We start from the raw sequence: 24340 nt of genomic DNA on the forward strand, positions 1-24340 counted from the left end.
CAGGGGAATTATATCATTCTTAGGCCCAGATTCTCAAACTTTAACACTGTCGCTAAACTGTTTTCCGGTGGTTTAGCCTCTATGCAGTTTAGCGACAGATTATTAAAAGGGATTATCTCTGGCTTTAGTGAGGATTCTACCAGTCTCCAACAGTGACATGCAAATTCAACATTGAAATGAGCCCTCTGGTGGACTCTTTAAAAATGTCAAGCCATTTTTAAAAAGCGGCTTCGGCTTTTGGCAACTAAAAAAAGGACTGGTCCAGGGGTACCAGTTAGTGTCACAGACTACTAGAAACTCCTGTGTTATGGTGCAGCAGGAGAGATGCCCATTGCTCGCCCAAAAGTTCCACAGTAAGAGAAGCGTTACCAGAAAAAGGTGGAGAATGTGTTCTTGAAATGTTGTTTATTATAAAGTAAAAAATCAAGGCAAATATATCCACTGTAAGGAATAGCTGACCCAATCAGAAGCAAAGGACCCGACACAGTCCATGTTTTGGCTTACACAAGCCTTCCTCAGGAGTCCTGGGAATGTAAAAATATATATATGTGAGAGGCTAATCAAAAAAAGATAGGAAAAATTGTGCTACCCTGGTAAGATCCATGGGACTAAAAAGTGAATGGTTGAATATGTGATGATTAGTGAGCAAGAATGTTTAAAAAGTAGGACTTGCAGCTGATGTGAAAAATAACAGACCAAATTATATACGGATAGCTTATTACAGGAACCACAGAAGACTAAACTTTGAAATTTATTTTAGCATGGTCCATTTTTTCAGCCTACTTTGAGGTTTTTTACATACGTCAGTTTCAAAAAAATGAAAATCTGCATTAGTTCCATTCAATAGATCGTCAAAAGTTGTATAAGATTGCCAAGTTTCATTTGGTTAGCTTCAATGGTCAAGGAAATATTTTGACTCAATTGGCATCAAACAAAGAGCTAAATTTCCACAAGTATTCCACTGATGGACCTTAAACTTTACCAGAGTTCATTTGGGTCAAAGTTTTATCAAAATCTGGGATGGTGAGGTGGGGATGGGGAGCCCTAGATCACTTGACATGGAATGACCCAAAAGAGATTATGTCCTTATTTTGATAATATCTTTTTCAGTAGATAGGCAAGTCATTCTAGACATGTGGGTTATTTACCAATGGCCGTGAGCCATCTACAAAAGGAATCCACTCCAGATTTTTTTCTCAACTCTCCTCTACTTCATTGGGAGCTCTACTGCCACCTGTAGTTAGTACCCATGCACAAAGAGCTCCATCGATAGCATGTGAAGTAGGGTCACCAATGGGAAGTTTCTAAAGAACCAACTGTTCTGCTCAAATAAAAAAACATTAGAACAACAAACATGAACAGCCAACAAAAGCATGAAAGGAGCTCAAGAAGTACCTCTGCATGCACCTTGAATATATATACAAAATTCTTCCAAGACCAAAAAGGGCTGACTGGCATCGAAGCATAAACAGAATGAGACAATAGCAGGTGCACGAAGATCAAGACGGAAGTCTAGAATGACTAACCTATAGTAACATAAAGACCCGAATGGTCCATCCAGTCTGACCAACCGTACACTCTATATAAATTAATGATTTAATTTAAATTGTCCTTTTTCTTAGATCAAGGGTGGGCAACTCCGGTCCTTGAGGGTCGGAATCCAATCGGGTTTTCAGGATTTCTCCAATGAATATGCATTGAAAGCCATGCATGCAAATAGATCTCATGCATATTCATTGGGGAAATCCTGAAAACCCAATTGGATTCCAGCCCTCGAGGACCAGAGTTGCCCACCCCTGTCTTAGATATTTATGGACCAGAAAGCCACAGCTCTGCCCGGCATTGTGCTTATGTTCCATCTACCGGAGTCTCTGTCAAAGCTCACTCAAGTCTATCTAAACCAGGGGTGTCCAACCTGCAGCCCAAGGGCCGCATACGGCCCCGTGAAGTATTTTGTGCAGCCCCGGTCGAGGGCGATGCAGTGCTTTCCTCTGCTGCCCCCGGGTGTTTACTGTCTTGCCAGCTCCCTCCTCTGTCTTGCTGCAGCGTTTGCACAGCCCCAGAAACATTTTTTTTTGGCCAATGCGGCCCAGGGAAGCCAAAAGGTTGTACACCCCCGTTTTAAACCATCCCAGTCATCGAAGCCCTCCCCAGCCCATTCTGAACTGAATGGCTATATATGGGACACAGACCATGCAAGCCTGCCAACTATTAGTCTTAGTTCTTCAATATATCTAGCATTATTTTCTGATTAGAGATCCTCTGTGTTCATCTCACGCTTTTTTGAACTCTGTCACCATTTTCCTCTTTATCACCTCCCTCGGAAGCGCATTCCAGGAATCAACCACCCTCTCCGTAATGAAGAATTTCCTAACATTACTCTTGAGTCTACCTACCTTCAATCTCAAATTATGCCCTCTGGTTTTACCATTTTCCTTTCTCTGGAAAAAATGTTATTCTATGTTAATACCTTTCAAGTATTTGAACATCTGAATCATATCTCCCCTGTCCCACCTTTCCTCTAGGGCAGGGGTAGGCTTATTCCGGTCCTCGAGAGCCACAGGCAGGTCTGGTTTTCAGGATATCCACAATGAATATATTTGAGATGGATTTGCATGCACTACCTCCTTGAGATGCAACTCTATCTCATGCTTATTTATTGTGGATATCCTGAAAACCTGTCCTGCCTGTGGCTCTTGAGGACTGGAATTGCCTACCCCTGCTCTAGGGTATACATATTCAGGGGCTTCCAGACTCCCTCAAACATCTTTTGGTGCATACCTCCTCCCAGTTTTGTCGCCTTTCCCTGAACCAGTTCAAATCTTTGCCAGATACAGTCTCCAAATTTGAACGTAATACTCCAGGGGCATCAACACCTTCTTTCTTCTACTGGTTATGCCTCACTGGACTAAAAAGTGACAAGGCTCCTAAAAGTGTAAGGTTGAATATGTGATGACTAGTGAGCAAGAATGTTCAAAAAAAGTAGGACTTGCAGTTAATGTGAAAATAGTAGGATGGACAGCATCCTTCTGGCATCAGCCACCGCCTTGTCACACTGTTTCTTTGACTTTAGATCTTTGGACACTATCACCCCAAGGTCCCTCTCCTCATCCATGCATATCAGCCAAATATAAATGACTCATGAATCTACTGGAAAAGATATTATCAATGTAAAGCCATTTATCTTTTTCCAGTGCAATAGGTGAGTTTTTCTACACATGTGGGATGTACAAAAGCAGTCACAAAAAGCACAGTTACTTACCGTAACAGTTGTTATCCAGGGACAGCAGGCAGCTATTCTCACATATGGGTGACGTCATCGACGGAGCCCGGATGCGGACGCCTCGCAAGCAGACTTGATTGAAGAAACTCGAAGTTTCGAGTCGCCCGCACCGCGCATGCGCGAGTGCCTTCCCGCCCAGCGCAGGGCGCGTCTCCTCAGTTCAGATAGCTAGTAGAGAAGCTAACCAGGGGAGGTGGGTGGGTTGTGAGAATAGCTGCCTGCTGTCCCTGGATAACATCTGTTACGGTAAGTAACTGTGCTTTATCCCAGGTCAAGCAGGCAGGTATTCTCACATATGGGTGACCTCCAAGCTAACCAGAATGGGATGGTGGGAGTGTTAGCAATTTAGGAGAATACATTTTGTAATACTGTTTGGCCAAACTGTTCATCCCATCTGGAGAAAGTATCCAGACAATAGTGAGAAGTGAAGGTATGAACCGAGGACCAACTAGCAGCTCTACAAATTTCCTCAATAGGTGTAGATCTGCGGAAAGCTACTGAAGCTGCCATTGCTCTGACTTTATGGGCTATGACTTTACTATGAAGGGGTAATCCAGCCTGGGCATAGCAGAAAGAGATTCAAGCCGCCATCCAGTTGGAGATGGTACGCTTAGAAATAGGATGGCCCAACTTATTTGGATCGAAGGAAACAAAAAGTTGAGGAGCAGTTCTGTGTGGTTTGGTGCGTTCGAAGTAGAAGGCCAAAGCATGTTTATAGTCCAGAGTATGAAGAGCTGATTCTCCAGGATGAGAATGAGGCTTTGGAAAAAATACTGGAAAGGACGACGGATTGGTTGAGATGAAATTCCGAAACCACTTTAGGTAGGAATTTAGGATGAGTATGAAGAACCACCTTGTCATGATGGAACATAGTGAATGGTGGATCAGTTACTAAAGCTTGCAGTTCACTGACTCTTCGAGCGGAAGTGAGGGCTATGAGAAACACCACTCTCCAAGTGAGATACTTCAGATGAGCCTTATCGATTGGTTTAAATGGAGGCTTCATGAGTTGAGAAAGGGCAACATTGAGGTCCCAAACCACAGGAGGCAGTTTGAGAGGAGGTCCTAAATGGCCTCACGGGACCGATAACAGAAGTGGAAGTCATAGTTCCACTGGGAACGAGTGATCACAATGTAATCAACTTTAAACTTGACATCGGGAAAGGGAAACATGCCAAAACCTTAACCACCACCTTGAACTTTAAAAAGGGTAAATACGATAGCATGAGAGCCATGGTAGAAAAACGACTCGAGAAGATGGTGGACAAACTTGAAACGGTTGATCAGGCATGGACCCTACTGAAAAATACTATCACAGAAGCACAAGATCTCTACATTCCGAGGATTTCCAAAGATCGGAGAACAAAGAGCAAAAGAGAACCGGCATGGCTTACCATACAGGTGAAGGAAGCCATAAAAGAAAAGAAGGACTCTTTCAAAAAATGGAAATGCATAAAGACAACCGAAGCCTGGAACAAACATAAAGATGATCAGAAGAAATGTCACAAGGCGGTGAGGGATGCAAAACAGGAATATGAGGAAAAAATAGCCCAGGAGGCCAAAAACTTCAAGCCCTTCTTTAGATACGTGAAAGGGAAAAAACCTGCAAAAGAGGCAGTGGGACCCCTGGACGACCAGGGAAGAAAAGGGTACATCAAGGAAGATAAACAAATCGCAGACAAACTAAATTCCTTCTTTGCGTCCGTCTTTACGAAGGAGGACACCTCAACAATACCTGAAGCGGAGAAAGTGTTTGCAGGAGAAATAGAAGACAGCCTCACCACAGTTGAAGTGGAGTTAGACCAGATATACTATCAGATCGACAAACTTAAAAGTGACAAATCCCCTGGACCGGATGGGATTCATCCGAGAGTCTTAAAGGAATTGAAGTTTGAAATCGGAGAGTTATTGCAAAAACTTGCAAACCTGACAATCAGAACTGGACAGATACCGGACGACTGGAGGATAGCGAACGTCACCCCAATTTTCAAAAAAGGATCGAGAGGGGAACCGGGCAACTATAGACCTGTTAGTCTTACGTCTGTCCCTGGCAAGATGGTTGAAGCACTGATCAAGGATAGCATAGTCCGGCACTTGGACGCATACGACTTGATGAAACCCAGTCAACATGGATTCAGGAAAGGGAAATCATGTTTGACTAATTTACTCCAATTTTTCGAGACCGTGAACGAGCAAATTGATAGTGGGAAGCCGGTGGACATAATATACTTGGACTTCCAGAAAGCGTTCGACAAAGTTCCACACGAAAGACTTCTCAGGAAACTACAAAGTCATGGCATAGAGGGGGATATACAAAGATGGATAGGCAAATGGCTGGAAAACCGAAAGCAGAGAGTGGGCATAAATGGGAAGTTCTCCGACTGGGAGAAAGTGACTAGTGGTGTACCCCAGGGCTCGGTACTTGGGCCGATCCTTTTTAATATTTATATCAATGACCTGGAGGAAGGAACATCCAGTGAGATCATCAAGTTTGCAGACGATACAAAACTATGCCGGGCAATCAGATCGCAGGAGGATCGAGAGAAACTCCAGAGCGACTTGTGTCGGTTAGAAACATGGGCGGAGAAATGGCAGATGAAGTTCAATGTGGAGAAATGCAAGGTAATACATTTAGGCAATAAAAATAAGGAATACGAGTATACAATGTCAGGTGCAACTCTGGGGAAGAGTGAACAAGAAAAGGACCTGGGTGTACTGATAGATAGGACCCTGAAGCCGTCGGCACAATGCGCGGCAGCGGCAAAGAAGGCAAATAGAATGTTGGGCATGATAAAGAAAGGAATCTCGAGTAGATCAGAGAAAGTTATAATGCCGCTTTATAGGGCAATGGTCAGACCACACTTGGAATACTGTGTCCAACATTGGTCCCCCTACCTAAAGAAGGATATAAAGCTGCTGGAGAGGGTGCAGAGACGAGCAACAAAACTGGTGAAGGGTATGGAGAAACTGGAATACGAGGACAGACTTATAACACTAGGATTGTTCTCCCTTGAGAAAAGGAGACTGCGTGGGGATATGATCGAGACCTTCAAAATACTGAAAGGAATCGACAAAATAGAGCAGAGAAGATTATTTACATTGTCCAATTTGACACGGACTAGAGGACATGTAATGAAGCTGAGGGGGGACAGGTTCAGGACTAATGTCAGGAAGTTCTGCTTTACTCAGAGAGTGGTTGACACCTGGAATGCTCTCCCAGAGGAGATTATGACAGAATCGACCATCCTAGGCTTTAAGAGCAAACTAGATGCATATCTCCTTAAGAGAGGCATATAAGGATTTGATGGACTATAAATTACGCCAGGTGTACACCTGGCAGGGCCTCCGCGTGTGCGGATCGCCGGACTTGATGGACCGAAGGTCTGATCCGGAGAAGGCAGTTCTTATGTTCTTATGTTCTTAACATTAAAGAGAAATACTGATCAAAATCAATGGAAACAAGTTATTGCCTACACAGACCACAGGTATGAAAACTTGTAAAATGAATGTTTCACATATAACACTGAACTCTCAGATGCCTGCTCTGGTGAATCATCAAAGATTTCTATCCTGATATGCAGGAGAAGGTATCATTCATTGAGTTCGTTATAAATAATCACAGTGCAAAAAGGTGTGTTAAACCAAACTTAAAGTACCGTATTTTCGCGGATATAACGCGCGCGTTATACGTGATTTTACGTACCGCGCATACCCCTCGCGCGTTATATGCCTGAGCGCGGTATAGAAAAGTTTTTAAACATAGTTCCCACCCCGCCCGACGCCCGATTCACCCCCCCAGCAGGACCGCTCGCACCCCCACCCCGAACGACCGCTCGCACGCGCTCCCACCCGCACCCGCATCCACGATCGGAGCAAGAGGGAGCCCAAGCCCTCTTGCCCGGCCGACTCCCCGACGTCCGATACATCCCCCCCCCCCCGGCAGGACCACTCGCACCCCCACCCCGAAGGACCGCCGACTTCCCGACAATATCGGGCCAGGAGGGAGCCCAAACCCTCCTGGCCACGGCGACCCCCTACCCCCCCCCCGCACTACATTACGGGCAGGAGGGATCCCAGGCCCTCCTGCCCTCGACGCAAACCCCCTCCCCCCCAACGACCGCCCCCCCCCAAGAACCTCCGCCCGTCCCCCAGCCGACCCGCGACCCCCCTGGCCGACCCCCACGACACCCCCACCCGCCTTCCCCGTACCTTTGTGTAGTTGGGCCAGAAGGGAGCCCAAACCCTCCTGGCCACGACGACCCCCTAACCCCACCCCGCACTACATTACGGGCAGGAGGGATCCCAGGCCCTCCTGCCCTCGACGCAAACCCCCCTCCCTCCAACGACCGCCCGCCCCCAAGAACCTCCGACCGCCCCCCCAGCCGACCCGCGACCCCCCTGGCCGACCCCCACGACCCCCCCACCCCCCTTCCCCGTACCTTTGGAAGTTGGCCGGACAGACGGGAGCCAAACCCGCCTGTCCGGCAGGCAGCCAACGAAGAAATGAGGCCGGATTGGCCCATCCGTCCTAAAGCTCCGCCTACTGGTGGGGCCTAAGGCGCGTGGGCCAATCAGAATAGGCCCTGGAGCCTTAGGTCCCACCTGGGGGCGCGGCCTGAGACACATGGTCGGGTTTGGCCCATGTGCCTCAGGCCGCGCCCCCAGGTGGGACCTAAGGCTCCAGGGCCTATTCTGATTGGCCCACGCGCCTTAGGCCCCACCAGTAGGCGGAGCTTTAGGACGGATGGGCCAATCCGGCCTCATTTCTTCGTTGGCTGCCTGCCGGACAGGCGGGTTTGGCTCCCGTCTGTCCGGCCAACTTCCAAAGGTACGCGGAAGGGGGGTGGGGGGGGTCGTGGGGGTCGGCCAGGGGGGTCGCGGGTCGGCTGGGGGACGGGCGGAGGTTCTTGGGGGGGGGCGGTCGTTGGGGGGAGGGGGTTTGCGTCGAGGGCAGGAGGGCCTGGGATCCCTCCTGCCCGTAATGTAGTGCGGGGTGGGGTTAGGGGGTCGCCGTGGCCAGGAGGGTTTGGGCTCCCTCCTGGCCCGATATTGTTGGGGAGTCGGCGGTCCTTCGGGGTGAGGGTGCGAGTGGTCCTGCCGGGGGGGGGGGATGTATCGGACGTCGGGGGGGGGGCATCAGGCTTTCAGAATGGGGACAGACCTTCAAGGGGGACAGGACTTCAAGGGGGGACAGTGCACGGAAAGTCAGGGGGGGTGAACGGAGAGTCGGGACAGCGCACGGAAAGTCAGGGCAGTGCACGGAAGTCAGGGGGGTGAACGGAGAGTCGGGACAGCGCACGGAAAGTCAGGGCGGGCGAAAGGAGCGTCGGGCATCATGCGCGTTATATGCCTGAGCGCGGTATAGAAAAGTTTTGGTACATATCATCGTGATTTCTGCGCGCTATACCCCTGTGCGCGTTTTACACAGGTGCGCGTTATATCCGCGAAAATACGGTAAATAAATAGCACTAAAAAGTATCGCACTTATCTTTTCAAATGAAAGACCCCAAAGGAGCAGCGGACCAACCATCCAACTACAGACCCATAGCCTCAATCCCACTTTACGTCAAACTAATAGAAGGCCTCGTAGTTAAAGCACTAAACTTATACCTAGAAAACCACAACTTACTCCACCTCACACAGTCTGGCTTCAGAACCAACTACAGCACTGAGACTCTACTAGGAACACTCATGGACATCGCGAGACAACACCTCAGCACAGGCAAGAAAATGCTGATCATACAACTAGACCTCTCCGCATCCTTTGATCTAGTAGACCATGACATCCTTTTACAAACACTAGACTCAATAGGAATTACAGGCAAGGTACTAACATGGTTTAAAGGATTCCTACAATCCAACTTATAGAGTCAAAACAAAGAAAAATCAGAACCATGGTTCAACCCATGTGTACCCCAAGGATCACCTCTGTCTCCCACACTTTTCAACCTTTACATAGCCTCCCTAAGCTCCTACCTAGATGAACTAGGCATTAACTCCTATAGTTACGCAGATGACATCACCTTACTCCTCCCCTTCGACCAACCAGCGCCCTCCATGGTAGGCACAATACACAGAACACTTGAAACAGTAGCAACATGGATGAAAGAACACAAACTAAAGCTCAACCCTGACAAAATAAACTTTATCCTCCTAGAAAACAGCAAAACCCTAACCTTGTCTAATCTAGTAATTAACTCGATCTCATACCCCATTCAACGCTAAAACTCCTTGGAGTGCTGATAGACAGAGGCTGTACCATGCAACCACAAATCAACAAAATAATAAAATCATCATTTGCAAATATGAGAAACCTAAGACAAGTCCGAAAATTCTTTGACAGAAAACAATTCAAACTTGTGGTCTAATCACTAATACAAGGCCTAATAGACTACTGCAACATACTATATCTTCCTTGCAACCACTATAAAACAACTACAAACAATGCAAAACACAGCCCTAAACTTCATCTATTCACTGAAAAAAATACAACCACATCACAGAGGCATACCACGACTCACTCACACTGTTGAAACTCAAGAGACCAGTGGATAAAGCTTTGACATATCATTACAGCAGGAAAGAACTTTTTGGGATATCCCATTGTTCCATAACCAAAGTGAGAAGCTGTGTATGGGATGGAAAAAGGGAAGACAGCACATTAGAACTGTCCATGACCAAATATTGAGACGTGAAAGGTGGAGATTCCATGTTGAGCTCTTTCAGAACATCAGCAATAAAATGGTGGACAGAGCTATGCTGAAAGAGTCTGCGGGTGGAGGGATATGCAACCAAATCTGGACTCTCAGGGTGACCGGGTTGACTAGCTCCAGTAAGGGTACCAGCTGGATCCAAAATAGAAGCAGTGTCGGGAGACAGAAGAGGCAACTAATGCAATCGAGCTCTACCCTAACTGGATAAAAGGGCTCCCGAACAGGGATCTCTGGCACTGGCGCAACTAGTTTAGAAGAAACCGACGCACCCGCTGGCTGCGTCAAACGATCTGGGTCTGAAGATTACACTTTCCAGAGGAGCCAAATAAAGTCCGGTGAAAATGTACACCCTGTGTCCAAGGCGCCCACACTGTGCCATGAGTTCTCAGAATTGGAACGCAGGCATTTGGTGCCAGACTCTAGAATGGCCTCTGGGCGACACGTTTTCCTGAAATCATGGATCCAGGTTGTCTCCCTAGCCCTGGAGGAAAAGAAGTCAGAAGCTAACACCCCCTCCCCCCTCAGTGCACTGCAGCAAGCTGTACACGGTCGCTGATCCAACATCAATCCGGCGCAATCAATGCACGCATTCGACATAGGGGTTAAGAAGGCCATCCTAAATGATTTTTAAACAAATCGAGGGGTTGTGAGGCAGAAATAAAACTTTGAAAAAAGTTCAATAAAAATTCAAGATGGCCATCACCAGCAAATTTGCATCAAAAACAGCAAAAATAAAGAAATTCCGAAAATAAAAAATAGCAATTTGCCATTTGGAGAGGTGGGAGACCTGAACCTTACCCTTAGAAACTTTCAAAAATTAGTTTTAGAGAGTTCCACAGACCACCCTCAAAGATCCCATAGGAAATAATGGAGGTGTACTCACAGTTTCTGAAGCGCCTGCTTGTCAGCACTGTACACTACAGCTGAATGGAGGAAAAGGATTTTCTGCCTCAGAACAGCTCCAATTCATATTGTCAGTTGGATAGACACTGACTGTAACCTCTGCCCTCATGGATCCTCTCCATGTGACTGGCAGCGGGAAACGCAGCCTGTGCCCTGAAACCCGCAGGATTTTTTACTCAAGACACTTAAAGACTGCGTTTGAACACCTGACAAGGTCAAAGGGCAAGTGAGTTTCCAGAAGAATGGAACCTGAGTCCAGGAAGAGTGGCACACAGCAGGCTGTCTCCACAGATTCACCAAAGTTTCTCAGTGAAACAGCAGTCCGGCTCTGCGGGACTGCATCCTTTGAACTTTAAGTGAAAAAATAAGAAAAAGATGCAGAGCAAATCCAAAAGACTTCTGCATGGAAAGCTTGCAGAAATTGAAACTGTAGGAGGCTCTAACTCTCTAAGGTGAGAAGAACATGTGCTCAGAAAAATGTTTGGATTTCTGCAACTCCCAAATTAAACATAGAAACATGATGACAGATAAAGGCAAAATGGCCCATCTAGTCTGCACATCCGCAGTAACCATTATCTCTTTCTCTCTTCAATAAAAACAGAAACATGATGGCAGATAAAGGCAAAATGGCCCATCTAGTCTGCCTATCCGCAGTAGCCATTATTTATTTAAAAAATTTGTCAACCGCCTATTCTTAGGTGGCGCTACAAAAGTAACATACACAGAATGAAACAGACAAGACTTATACAAACATCTTAAATTACAGATGAGTAATTACATCTTAAAAAGCCATAGTTTCATAAACCCTCACAGTACAGTTCATCCTAAAAACAGCATTAGGCAACACATCTTTTATTGAAATGCTTCTAGAAATAATGCAGTTTTAGGTATTTTTTTAAACTTCTGAATATCAGATAACCCTTAGCAATCCAGTTAATTTATTCCAGAGTTACTTCCATGATGGAAATAGCAGAAGTTCTCGTATTCTCATAATGCATTTTTGAGAAGTCAGTCAATGACAATTGTATCGCACCTTCAGATTGCAAGGTTCTGAGCAGTTGGTAGATTGCCATAGTTTGTGATAGATACCAAGGAATCTGGTTAATGACTTTGAACACTAAAGTTAAAGTTTTGAAAATAATATGTAATCGCACAGGTAACCAGTGCAATTTTTTCAACCAAGGTGTTTGTTATGTGGTCAAATTTTCTAATCTCACAAATTAACCTTGCAGCCACATTTTGGATCATTTGTAGTGCTTTGCACTGTACTGTTGGAACGCCTAAATAAATTATCTCTTTCTCTCTCCGAGAGAAACACAGAAACATGATAGCAGATAAAGGCCAAATAGCCCATCCACAGATTGCGGGAAGAGACTGAACACCTCGACTCGCGAGAACTCGCAGCAGCCAATCAGCCAGCGGCCTCGAACGGAGTAGGAAGGCAGAAAGATAGCTCCCGCTCCGTGCACCAGCTGGCTACCAGGGACCTAAAAGGTACATGGGGGAAGTGTGGTTGTCAATTTCGGCAGGCACAGGAGGCAAAAGGGATTCCTCCTGTCTTGTCCACTAAGAAGCTGCCAAGAAGTGCACGGGGAGGTGAGGGATTTGGGATTTGGCAAGGATGGGAGACGGGGGGGGGGGGGATCCCTTATGTCCCAGCCCACTGCTGGACCATCAGGTCTTGTGGCAGGCCCTGTGGAGGTCTGCAACAGATCCAGGAGGGGGATGTGTAGGCGATGACGCGAATATAAGCTAAGACCCCATTTTTTTTTGTTGAAAACAAGTTATATGAACCCATGTCTTCTATACAGCAGCATGCAACATTGACTCCACTACTGGGCCTAGCCTGCATTTTTCAAGTTGCCTTGATATTGGAATTCCATCAAAGTCCTACAGTAATCCTTGATAATGAATTAACTCAAGATTAATAAGAAAATGCTTCTTTAAGCTAAGAATGGTGGTTCAATATGAATTCTCTAATCAGAAAGAATTTCTATTTTACTGTATATGCACTTTTATTGAATACATTGTTTCAAAGTTTCTGGACTGTAAATATATACCCCCCTCCATATTTGTGGGTTTAGGATTTGTAAATTTGGTTACTCACGAGTCTCTAAACCACCCCGACCTCTCTTACTTTTACAGTCTGGTGGTCAAGCAGTGAAGCAAGGCAGCAGCGGGAATTCATGGAAGCCATTTTTGATCATGGCTCTGCACTGGGCAGGAGCATAGGATGATCGCTCCTGCCCTGCTTCACCGCTAGAGCACCAGTCTTTAAAAGTAAGATATGGAGAGGTCTGGGAGGTGAGGATGGTTCTGAGTAGGCTCTAAAGTTATTCGCAAATTTTTGTTATTTCCAAGGGAGCTGTGCCATTTGTTTGGCCAAACAGGGACTTCTTTAGGCTCAGCCTTAAAGAAGTCCCTGATTTGCTCAGGTGCCTCGAGCCCCTCCCAAGGGAGAAGCCCAAGGCGCCTGAGCCAATCAAGGCCTTAGGCCCCTCCCCGTGCATCACATGATGAATTGGGGCAGGGCCTAAGGCCCACATTCACATTGCAGCCACGCAGAGGAGCAGGAGGACTTTGCGGTTCCTCATGCTTCCATTGCTGGAGATCACTTTTAAAGGTACCAGTGAGGGGGATTAGGGCACCGGTGGATGGCGGTGGGGGGTTTCCGATGGCAGGAGGGAGTTGGCATCCCTCCTGTCATATTCACACGGGAGGGGGGCAGTGTTGGGTAAATTTGGGGAGGTCTTGATGGCAGGAGGGAGTTGGCATCCCTCCTCCATATTTGCGCGGGCAGGGAGAGCAGCGTTGAGTGAAGTGGCTGATGGCAGTGGGCATCCCTCCTGCCATTTGTGGGTTGCAGTGGGAGGTCGCGTTTGTCAGGAGGGGAGGGTCGGCAGTTTTATGACAGGTCTGACTGTCTTTTCATTTTATTTTTATGGGGTCGATATTTTGCATGTGTAACACACGCAAAATATCTGTGCCATGTGAAAAAAAATAGGCAGACATGTCGGTAACAGTTACCGACAAGTTTGCAGCAGTTGGATTTTAGGATAATAAAACCTGATTCAAAATAGTCAAACAATTGTTAGTGAATCAATCGCTTAGCTATTTTGCATGGGATTTTACTAATTTGCATGGGCTGGATCAGATCTTTAAGTGGGCGGTGGGGCGTTTAGTGAATCGGGTCGGGGAACGATTGCTAAACCAGTAAAACTGGTTTTGCAATCGTCGGTACAGGATCGGAAGGTTTAGTGAATCTAGGCCTTGGAACTTGAAAGCATCAACACTGTTCTTTCCCTAGTTCCTAAAGACGGAAAAATCTGTTACTAATGTATTCTGACACAAAGGCAAAAACAAAAAAATCATAACTATGTGCACCTTTACTTTTCTATAGCAAAGAAACCATGAGCTTGACAGAGACTTCAGCAGTTGGAACCCAAGCACAATACCAGGTAGAGAGCTTTGGATTCTTGCCCAGAAATAGCTAAGAAAATTTTTTTTTAATTGAATCAGGATGGGCAGACTGGATGGACCATTTGGGTCTTAATCTGCTGTCATCTACTATGTTACTATGAGAAGAAAAAAAAAGAGATTAAGTTCTTACCTTGATAATACAGTGTTCTCCCTAGGGTCTTTCAGCCGGGCGCTCTACCCAGCTAATTTAGATGACCACCCGGCAAATCCTGCTGCTGCCGCCGATGCTCCTTCCTGGTCTTACTCGTCACCAAAAATTGTGTTCGACTCCTGCCTTTTTTTTTTTTTTTTGCTAGCATGCAAATTGAACCCATGCTCCGGGGCTCTAACGTGTGCGTGCCAGCTTCCCTTCTCTTCCCTCCGAAACCGGAAATTACGTCCCGTGGGGGGAGAGAACAGAAGGGAAGTCGGCACGCACACATTACAGTCCCTGAGGGAAGCTTACAACCTGCTGCTTTTACTTGCTTCAGGCCTTCCTCGCTGCCGGGTACTCTCTACTTTCTGTTTCCGTGAAGGCAGGACCCGACAACGAGGAAGGCCCGAAGCAAGCAAGAGCAGCAAGTTGTAAGCTTCCCACTGTTGCTGACCTACAGAAGATAGATCAGCGATGGAGGGAAGCTTGTGACTCTGCCGATGGGAGGGATGGGTAAAGAAATGCTTCTGCTGCACCCAAGGGGGGGAGGGGAAGAGAAATGCTGCTACTGCTGCATCCAATGGGAGGGAAGAGAAATGCTGCTGCTGCTGGAGCACCCTATTTTTTTTTTTTGGAAGGAACGAGAAATGCTGCTGCTGCACCCAATTGGGGAAGGGAAGTGCTGCTGCTGCACCCAATTGGGGAGGGGAAGAGAAGTGCTGCTGCTGCACCCAATTGGGGAGAGGACAGGAGAGGAAAGAGATGCCAAGACCATGGAGGGTGGGATAGATGTCAGGGTATGTGGGGGGAGGGGGAGGAGACAGATGCCAGACCAGGAGGAAGGAGAGAAAGGAAGAAGAGATGCCAGATAATGGAGTGGGAGGTGGAGATGGAAGGAGGAGAGAGATGCCAGGGCATGGGGGGAGGGAAGATAAACTAAGGAGACATAAAATGCCAGACCAGAGGGAAGGAAAGGAGAGGAGGTGACAGAGAAGGGAGAGGAGAGATATGCCACGGCATGGGGGGGAGAGAAGGGAAGAAGATAGAGATGCCAGACCATGGGTGTGAAGAAAGGAAGGAAAAGAGAGGGATGCCAGAGCATAGGGGAGGGGGTGGGGTCAAAAAAAATGGATAGGGGGTGAAGCTGAAATGAATCAAGTACAAAGGAGAGAAAGGACACATGATGGAAAAATTATGTTCTTACCTGTTAATTTTCTTTCCTTTAGACGCAGCAGATGAATCCAGAGACCAATGGGGATAGCCCACATCTACCAGCTGGCGTAGATAGAGAAACTGATTAACAGGTGGTCCTATTGGCTGGCACTTCTCCTGTATCTCCAGTATAGCTCCTTGCCCAAGCATCCGTAACCATCAATAGGCATAGCATGTAAAAAACTTCTCTCTCATAACAAATCTCAAAAGGCTATAATACAGAATACAATCATCAAGAATAACAAACTTCGAAAGTTGCAAAAGAAAAAACCAACAAGACAATATCCAGAAAGGGTGGGGCTCTGGATTCATCTGCTGCGTCTAAAAGAAAGAAAATGAACAGATAAGAACATAATTTTTCCTTCCTTAGCAACAGCAGCAGATGAATCCAGAGACCAATGGGATGTAGCAAAGTATTCCTCAATCTGGGTGGGAAGCAAACGCCGCCTCTGCAACAACCGAAGCACTAAACATATCTACCGCAAGCGCCCTCACATCCATCCAGTAATGCTGAGAGAAAGAACTCTCGGAAGACCAAGTAGCCACGAGACAAAACCCCTCCAAGGAAAAAACCTCAGGACCGAGTCCAAGAAGTAGCCATTGGGCTGGCGGAATGGACATGAAGTTCTATCAGCAACCGCTTCCCTGCCAGCAAGCAAGCGTAAAGAATGTCCTCCTGGACCCATCGAGTGATGGAGGATTTGGACGCCACCATACGTTTGAGGTGTCCCGTGAAGAATACAAAAAGGTGATCTAAACAACTAAAAGTCGTTAGAAACCAAGCTCATGGAGAACGCTATACACTTTCAAAAAATGCAGTGAATAAAAGCACATCTCTCCATTCCTCCTCCCAGAAAGAAGGAAGGAAAAGAGAGAGAGACATAAAAGAAAGGATGACACCTCCTTAGAAAGAAATTGTGGTACCGTCCGAACTGACACTCCAGAGCTAGTAAATCAGAAATAGGAATCCCCGCCAAACAAGGCCTGCAACTCAGAAAACCGCCAAGCTGAAGCCATGGCCACAAGAAACCCCGTGTTCAACGGCACAGCCCTTTAGAGTCACACTAGACAAGGATGAAATGAAGCCATCGGTAAACTGTGAAGAAGTACTTAAGACGGTACTCCGGACTGGGCTTTCTAAGAGGCAAACGAATATACCGTACTCCGTTTAGGAGCTGAACTACATGAAGCCGAGAAGTAATCAAACAGCAAGATACCCAATCCTTGTAACAAGCTAAGAATGGCATTTGAAGCTGAAGGGGATTGAACGCTAAGCCCTTGGCAATACACTTACATTACATTACATTACATTAATGATTTCTATTCCGCTTGTACCTTGCGGTTCAAAGCGGATTACATAAGAAGAAGCTGGACATTTCCAGGAGGGTACATGACATTTAGGGTAAGACATAGTAACAGAATGAGTATATTCTTAGTAACATTAGAAGAGAGCAGTTATATTACATTACATATCAAATCTTTTCCAGGCGTTGGTAGGTAATATGATTCGGTAGGATGAATCGTGTTTGATTTTTAATTTTATTGTTTTTTTGGGGGGGGGTTTTTTTTTTGTTTTTTTTTTTGGTCGGTTGAGGGTATGGTGCCAGGGAGTGGGTAAACCTGGTCGGTGTACGTGGAAGAGGAGAGTGAGATTAGGTGTTTTGAATATGCTTTTTGAAAAGTAGCGTTTTGATTTCTTGTGCCAATAAAGAACTCTGGAAGGGTGCAAATGTTGAGAAGTACCCAAGAAAGGAAAAAACCTCCAAAAGGAAGCAGAAGTCACAGGGGAAGACATCTGTATCGCTTGGATAAGAGAAGAAACAACTTGCTTCGCAAGACCAAAGTAGTACGAATATCCATGTTGATCGGACCCCAGGCGAGCAAATCCTGAGATACCAGGAAACTCAACAGTCCGGCTGTCGAAAGACTCATCAGATTCGCATAGCAAGGATGGCACAGCCAATCCAGAGATTCTACAAATACTGTGCCCTGAAAGTGAGCTTGAGATGGCAAATCCAAGCCATCATCAGCCAGGGGAAAACACTGAAAAAGGAGAAACCAGAGACGAGAAAGAAGCCACGCTGCTATCCCCTCAGACTCCCACTCCCTGTGTCCGCCGAAGAAGCTAGGAAGCTTAGAATATTGAGACGAGGTCATGAGGTCTAGTTCCAGGAGATCTCACGTCCATAAAATGAGCTGGAACGCCTGAGCCAAAATTCTCAATATCCAGGATGTAGAACTTTTCACTAGCACTAACCTTTACACTTTCTAGAGCGTACACAGCGCTGTACACTGTAACATACAATAAATGGGCCATGCACAAAATTCGCGGAAAGTCTATCCAAACTCTTGTCCTGACCCATAAAATGATCTGCCAACCGAAGAGGAAGACGAGGGTCCACCCATTGAAGTAGAACCACAACTTTACCTGCCAACTGAGTACATCACCTACTGCCCAGGCTATAGAGAAATACCCCCGTCATAATCCTGACTGAAAAGACCTTCAGCATCATTCCTGAATAATGGTCGGAAGCTCCAGAAACGGTAACCTGACCATGCTCCAGAGTAGAAGAATGAACAAGTACCGAGTCGCCTCTTAAGACCAGACTCCTGGAGCTGAGGATGGAAGGTACTGAGCCCCCCAACCCGACAGCCCGGGATTATTGGTGGCCATGAGCTAGTCCAGCAAAGACCGAGACATGCCTTTGAAAAGAGAAATCTCGCTGAGCCACCAAATCACCCAGAGCGATGCTTGAGGAGCCTACAAAATAATTGGAGCCCTGAGATACCGGCAACCACCAGAACAAAAGCGACTGCCATTGCGTTATAACGGGAAAGCAAGCCGAAGTTCCCAGTGGAGTAAGCAACATGGATCCTAGAACCTGTACAGAATCCCATAGTCTTGGTCAAGGTGACCGAAGAAGTTCGCAAACCTGAGACTGTGACCACCGCCCTAGTCTCTGGGAAGAAACACATTTCGTATAGGAATAAAAACATCTCCCCAAAATACCTATAAATAGTACAGGAGAAAAGAGCGCTGTGCAAATTCGAAGATTCGCGTCCAAAAAACTGAGGAATAGAAACCACCCTTTTCGGGTCAGTCAAATGGCCCGACTGGAAGATATTCAAATCAAGCAGTCAGTCAAGAAGAAATTAGGTGAATCGCCTGGTAGCGCCAAAACTGTACCACTGCCCACAGTTTCTAAAATGTTCGTGAAGCCTTGGGCAGGCAAAAGGGCATGTGCCAAAACCAAAAGCGCTGCTCCAAGATAGGCAAGCAAACCTAATGCAGATTCGGAGTCCATGGTGAAAATGTAAATATTCTCCCAGTTTTTCAGCAGAAATGTGTAACCATGAGAAACTAATTCAGCAGAATGGGATCCAGCCTGCCCAATGCCCCCGTCTTGGGCACCATGAAGTAAGCGGAACGTCCCTTAGGTCCTGATGAACTACAAGAACTGCCCTAAGGACCAGTAACACTTAAAAGGGAAACACCAAACATAAGAGACCCCAAGAACGAACCGGAAACCAGAGGAGGATGCAAAGTCGCAAGCATCCTGAAAAATGGTCAAAGTCCCCTGACCTGACATTATAGTGTCTTCTCCCTCATGAGAAAGCCTGAAGAGTCATTGGAAGAAGTCAAGATCCCCTCAGAATGAAGAGCAAAAGGTCAGGGAACGGCAGGATGAGGACTGTAGGAACTGTAAGAAGAAAGAAAGTCTCCTAGGAAAAATCCAGTTTCGCAATGTAAAGAGGAGTATACTGGAACCATGAAAAGAGTACTAACTAAAAGAACTGTCCCGAGAAAACTCCAGTATGGCAGGGCAAGAAAGAAGAGAAAAAAGAAGCAAACGGCCAACTTGTACCCCACAGAGTCGAATTCTGAAAACAGGGTAGAGACGGCCAGGAGTGTAAACAACTCCACATAAGCTTCACCCCAATACCCTAAGGGAAAAGTAGGAACTGAATAAAGTGCCCCTTGGCAAAGTATATGTACTTGGCTGACAGAAAGATCAGACATCCAGTCCAAAAGAGAAACTGCAGGGAAGATGCAAACCTACATATAGCCACATAACCGTCTAGTGCATGGCTACAAGGGAACCGAACCCACGCATAACAATGCAAACAAGGAAAAATATGGGGGCTGATTATCATACATCTGGAGAAGACGGCAGCCTCATAAATCTATGGAGTATCCTGTAAAACACAGGACCCTGTAGTGCCCCAGAAAACAGAACCTAGTCCAGCCCGCTGAAAAAGGCAAGATGCCACCAGGTAACCCCAGTCTACCATTAGAGTGCAGCCTCAACAGGAAATCTAGTATTCTAGGACAATGAAAAAAAATGCTATAGCAGTACCCGACACCAGCAGCGCAGCCCCAGGGCGCAAAGAAGGGGAAAAACAGACAAAAGGCAAAAACCTCATCATACGGGGATCCCAGGAGGTAGCAGGAGAGATCTGAACCAAGACCTGGGTAACCCCCTCCTCCCCGCCGCTGACCTCCCGCAGAGGCAATGTGCCCTCTGCTGACCCTGTGCCTGAAAAAACCGCAAAGGAGGAACCAAGCCCATAATGGTCTCCCTCTCCAGCGCAACTCAGGCAAGTCAGGACGGCCCCCGTGTGGGAAAAAGCAGACATGTCCAAACAACAGTCTCGGGAGCGAGTCTCACCGCCACGAGAGAGGTAACTGCAGCTGCAACCCACAGACGCAGCTATGACTATAACAGGGAGACCGCAGCAGGCACAGGAATAAGGCAGGTGCCGAAACAGACTCCAATAACGCTGCAGTGCTCCCGCCAGCGTCGGAGTACAAGCGCGAGCCTACCAGCTCACGGAAAGGCACTGGCACCACACACAGCGTCCCTCTTGGTAACGTGAACACCACCACAGCACACGCTGTACCAAGGGCAGCCTCAGCAAACAGGCAGCAAACGGTAGGACTCTCCCGCCCACGCATCAGAAGACGCTCGCGCCTCCCGTGCGCGGGAAAGCACTGATTCATTCAACCATGCCCAAAATACCAAGCAGGAGCCCTCCAGTGAAACATTAATACATTCCACAATTTTTTTTTTCCATATACTACAATAATTCCATAGCCTAACACCGTTTAGCAGTTAAGAAATAATCATCTATCACAGTGTTTTTCAACCTTTTTACACCTATGGACCGGCAGAAATAAAAAAATTATTCTGTGGACCGGCATCGGTCCGTGGACCAGCGGCTGAAGAACACTGGGCTAAGTCGTGGGCCAGACCCCCCCCCCCATCTCTACTCGATGACCACCCCAGAACCCGCCCCCATAATAGTACTAATTGCACCATGCAAGTCCCTTGCCTCACCTGGAAATTTTCCCTTTGACATTGCAACGTCAGAGAGAAGGCTTCCGGTTCAGGCGCAGGATGCCCGTAGGAGCCACTGCCCGTGGCTTTGTACACTGAATCAGTTAGGAAGAGGGAGCTGGCTCGAAGATAACGCCGCATCGATCGCACCGTGGACCGGCGGTTGAAGAACACTGTTTTGGGCCTGATGCACGTGCTGGCCCTGTGGACCGGCAGGAAATTTCTGTGGACCGGCACTGGTCCATGGACCGGTGGTTGAAGAACACTGATCTAGCACGCGACCGCATAACTGCAGGTTCCCCAGACTGACAAAACATAATACCAATAACAAACCCTGCAGTCCTAAGACAACTTCAAACCAAAACCCACAGCTCCATCACCACTAGAAAACATAACCGCAGATGCAATGTAAAAAAGGAATACTCACAACCTGGCTGACAGACGCCGGTAGTCACCGGTGGAGCACCCCTGATAGGGCACAAGCAGAAATAGCCAGAGGTCTCTTTTTTAATTTTTTTTTTTGTTAAGGGAAAGAAGAAAAACTAGAGACCCAGTAAGACCCTCTATCACTGGAGGGAGGGTGAGGCAAGGACCTGGGGGGGCCCAGGTGTAACCCCTAAAACCGGCACTGTTCAGCCGGACACCCCTGTCTCACTGAAGAGAAAATCTCAACAGGAGAAATAGCACTGCAGTCTCACTGAAGAGAAACCTCAACAGGAGAAAATAAGTTTCTAGTCACAGCCAGAATTCAGGAGCTAGTTGAATAGCGACCATTTCCTGCTGGGAGATAGAGAATACTGGAGATACAGGAGGAGTGCCAGCCAATAGGACCACCTGTTAATCAGTTTCTCTATCGCCACCTGCTGGTAGATGTGGGCTATCCCCATTGGTCTCTGGATTCATCTGCTGCTGTTGCTAAGGAAATACAGTTTATTGAAGGGACATAGAAAGAGGGAAGATGCCATATGGAAGAGAGAGAGGGCGGACAGTAGATGGAAGGGATAGAGAGAGGGCAGTGGCTGGTTGGAAGGGGCAAAGAGAGAGAACAGATGTTGCATGGAAGGGAGCGAGGACAAACGTTTAATAGAAAGAAGAGAGTGAAGAGAAGATGATTAAAGCAGAAACGACAAAAGGTAGAAAAGCTTTTTGCTGTTGTTGCTTTACGTAGAATCAAATAGTATTGTAACTGTATTGATTAAAGTTTATAAATAGGAAATGGAAATAAGGCAATTTGGGGGGGGGACTAAACCCCTTTCCTCAGGTCAGGACAGGATACCATAACAGCAGTATACTGTACTGTCTTGAAAAAAGATTTGGCCTCTGAAAGCTAATTGAAAAATGGATTAGTCCAATAAAATGGTATTTTCTTATTTCTCATTATTTCTTTTACTTCTATTTGTTAATTTGTAAAGTGGTGATTGTTATGTATCAGTTTTTTTCAAATTTACATCTACTGTCTTTATATTTTGCACAATATTAGGGGACGTGTCACTATTTCTGTGGTGTTGCATTGTATGCAGTCTGGTTTCTTGGTTCAGTTTAACTTTTGTCTACATAGTTCTATTTTTAGTTTGTGTCTACAGTACTCCCCCGATATTGGCGAGGGTTCCATTCCAGGAACCCCCGCGAATCTTGAAAAACCGTGAATACGTTTTTTCGTGAGGAAAACTGGAGAGGGCAGCAGGAGAGAGCAGCCAGAGCGCCGGCGAGTGCAAGAAATCACTCGCTGTATGCTCCGATCGCCTGTTCCTGCACTAAGTCAGGCCTTACCAATCAGGAGCTGCGTGTCAAACTTTTTTATATAGAGGAAGGGGGTTGTTAAAAAATGATCAGCACTGGCTGTCATATATACTAGGTACGCCCCTGGATTTAATGACCCTATTCTAACTTTACTGTTGACGTAGGTGTTGTCCCACCTCCCACCCACCCCCTCCCCACACACACACTATAAAGAATTATATTAAAGTTGTATTAACATCAAGCAGCTTTCAAATGACATTATAAGCAAATAAAAATAAAATATTGTTAATACATTGCTAATTATTACCTGCATCTTTACCTAAACTGTTTTACCCTAGCTCTCACTTTGATCTTTATCTACTACTTTATTATTTTGCTGTAGTGCAATCACACAGGTCTCCTTCAAGGCTCAGTAACACCTCTCCAAAAATTATGTGGAAGAGGTCTGGAAGTAGGGATCGCATCTATTTCATATCCTCAGTGAGACTTCAGGAAGGAACCTAGTGATCAAAACATTATTACAGATGCTGTAGAGCTGTTTCTTGTATGACTGGATGAGCTATATTTATCTTTTTTTTAGTTGTTTAAATTCATGCAGAAATAAATGGCTAGATTGAACCTAATGATTTCATTAACATATTTCTCTTTTTAAACCTCTACCATTTGAAAGAGGGCAAATATCTAATTATTCACTTTTAGAATTGGATACTTCTTAAATTTAGTAAAAATATTCTGGCACAAGTTTCAAACCTTAAAAAAGGAAGTCATATTAAGCATTGGAAAATAATAATAGTTAACTAATTAAAATAGTACACATTTAATTTTCCCCACCACCAAATTTCCCCATCCTGCCCCACCCAGCTACTTTTTCATGCCACGCAAGGACTTAGAGGAAGGGTATCACTGTTCGCAGACGACGCCAAACTTTGCAACATAGTAGGCAGAAGCTTATTACCTGATAATATGACACACGACCTACTGCTGCTGGAACAATGGTCAACTACTTGGCAGCTAGGCTTCAATGCTAAAAAATGCAAGATAATGCACCTGGGAAAGAGAAACCCGCGTAGAACTTATGTACTAAATGGTGAGACCTTGGTTAGGACCACAGCGGAACGCGATCTAGGAGTGATCATTAGCAAGGACATGAAGGTTGCCAATCAAGTGGAGAAGGCTTCCTCCAGGGCAAGACAAAATGATGGGGTGTATCCGCAGAGGTTTCGTCAGCAAGAGACCTGAAGTTATGATGCCGTTGTACAGAGCCATGGTGAGGCCTCACTTAGAGTACTGCGTTCAGTTTTGGAGACCACAATACCGAAAGGACGTGCTGAGGATCGAGTCGGTACAGCGAATGGCCACCAGGATGGTCTTGGGGCTCAAGGATCTCACGTATGAAGAAAGACTAAAGAAATTGCGGCTGTACTCACTTGAGGAAAGAAGAGAACGGGGAGATATGATTGAAACGTATAAGTATATCACGGGACGCATCGAGTCAGAAGATGATATCTTCCGGCTCGTGGGACCCTTGACCACCAGA

At 46.3% G+C, this 24340-nt stretch overlaps 1 protein-coding gene across 1 annotated transcript in view; it reads right to left on the bottom strand.

Annotated features, from left to right (window-relative positions):
• The window catches only part of YLPM1 (YLP motif containing 1), a 500153-nt gene that overhangs the window by 467815 nt on the left and 7998 nt on the right, over positions 1–24340 (bottom strand).

This window comes from Geotrypetes seraphini, chromosome 7 (assembly GCF_902459505.1).
Source record: "Geotrypetes seraphini chromosome 7, aGeoSer1.1, whole genome shotgun sequence".
Lineage (NCBI taxonomy): Eukaryota > Metazoa > Chordata > Amphibia > Gymnophiona > Dermophiidae > Geotrypetes > Geotrypetes seraphini.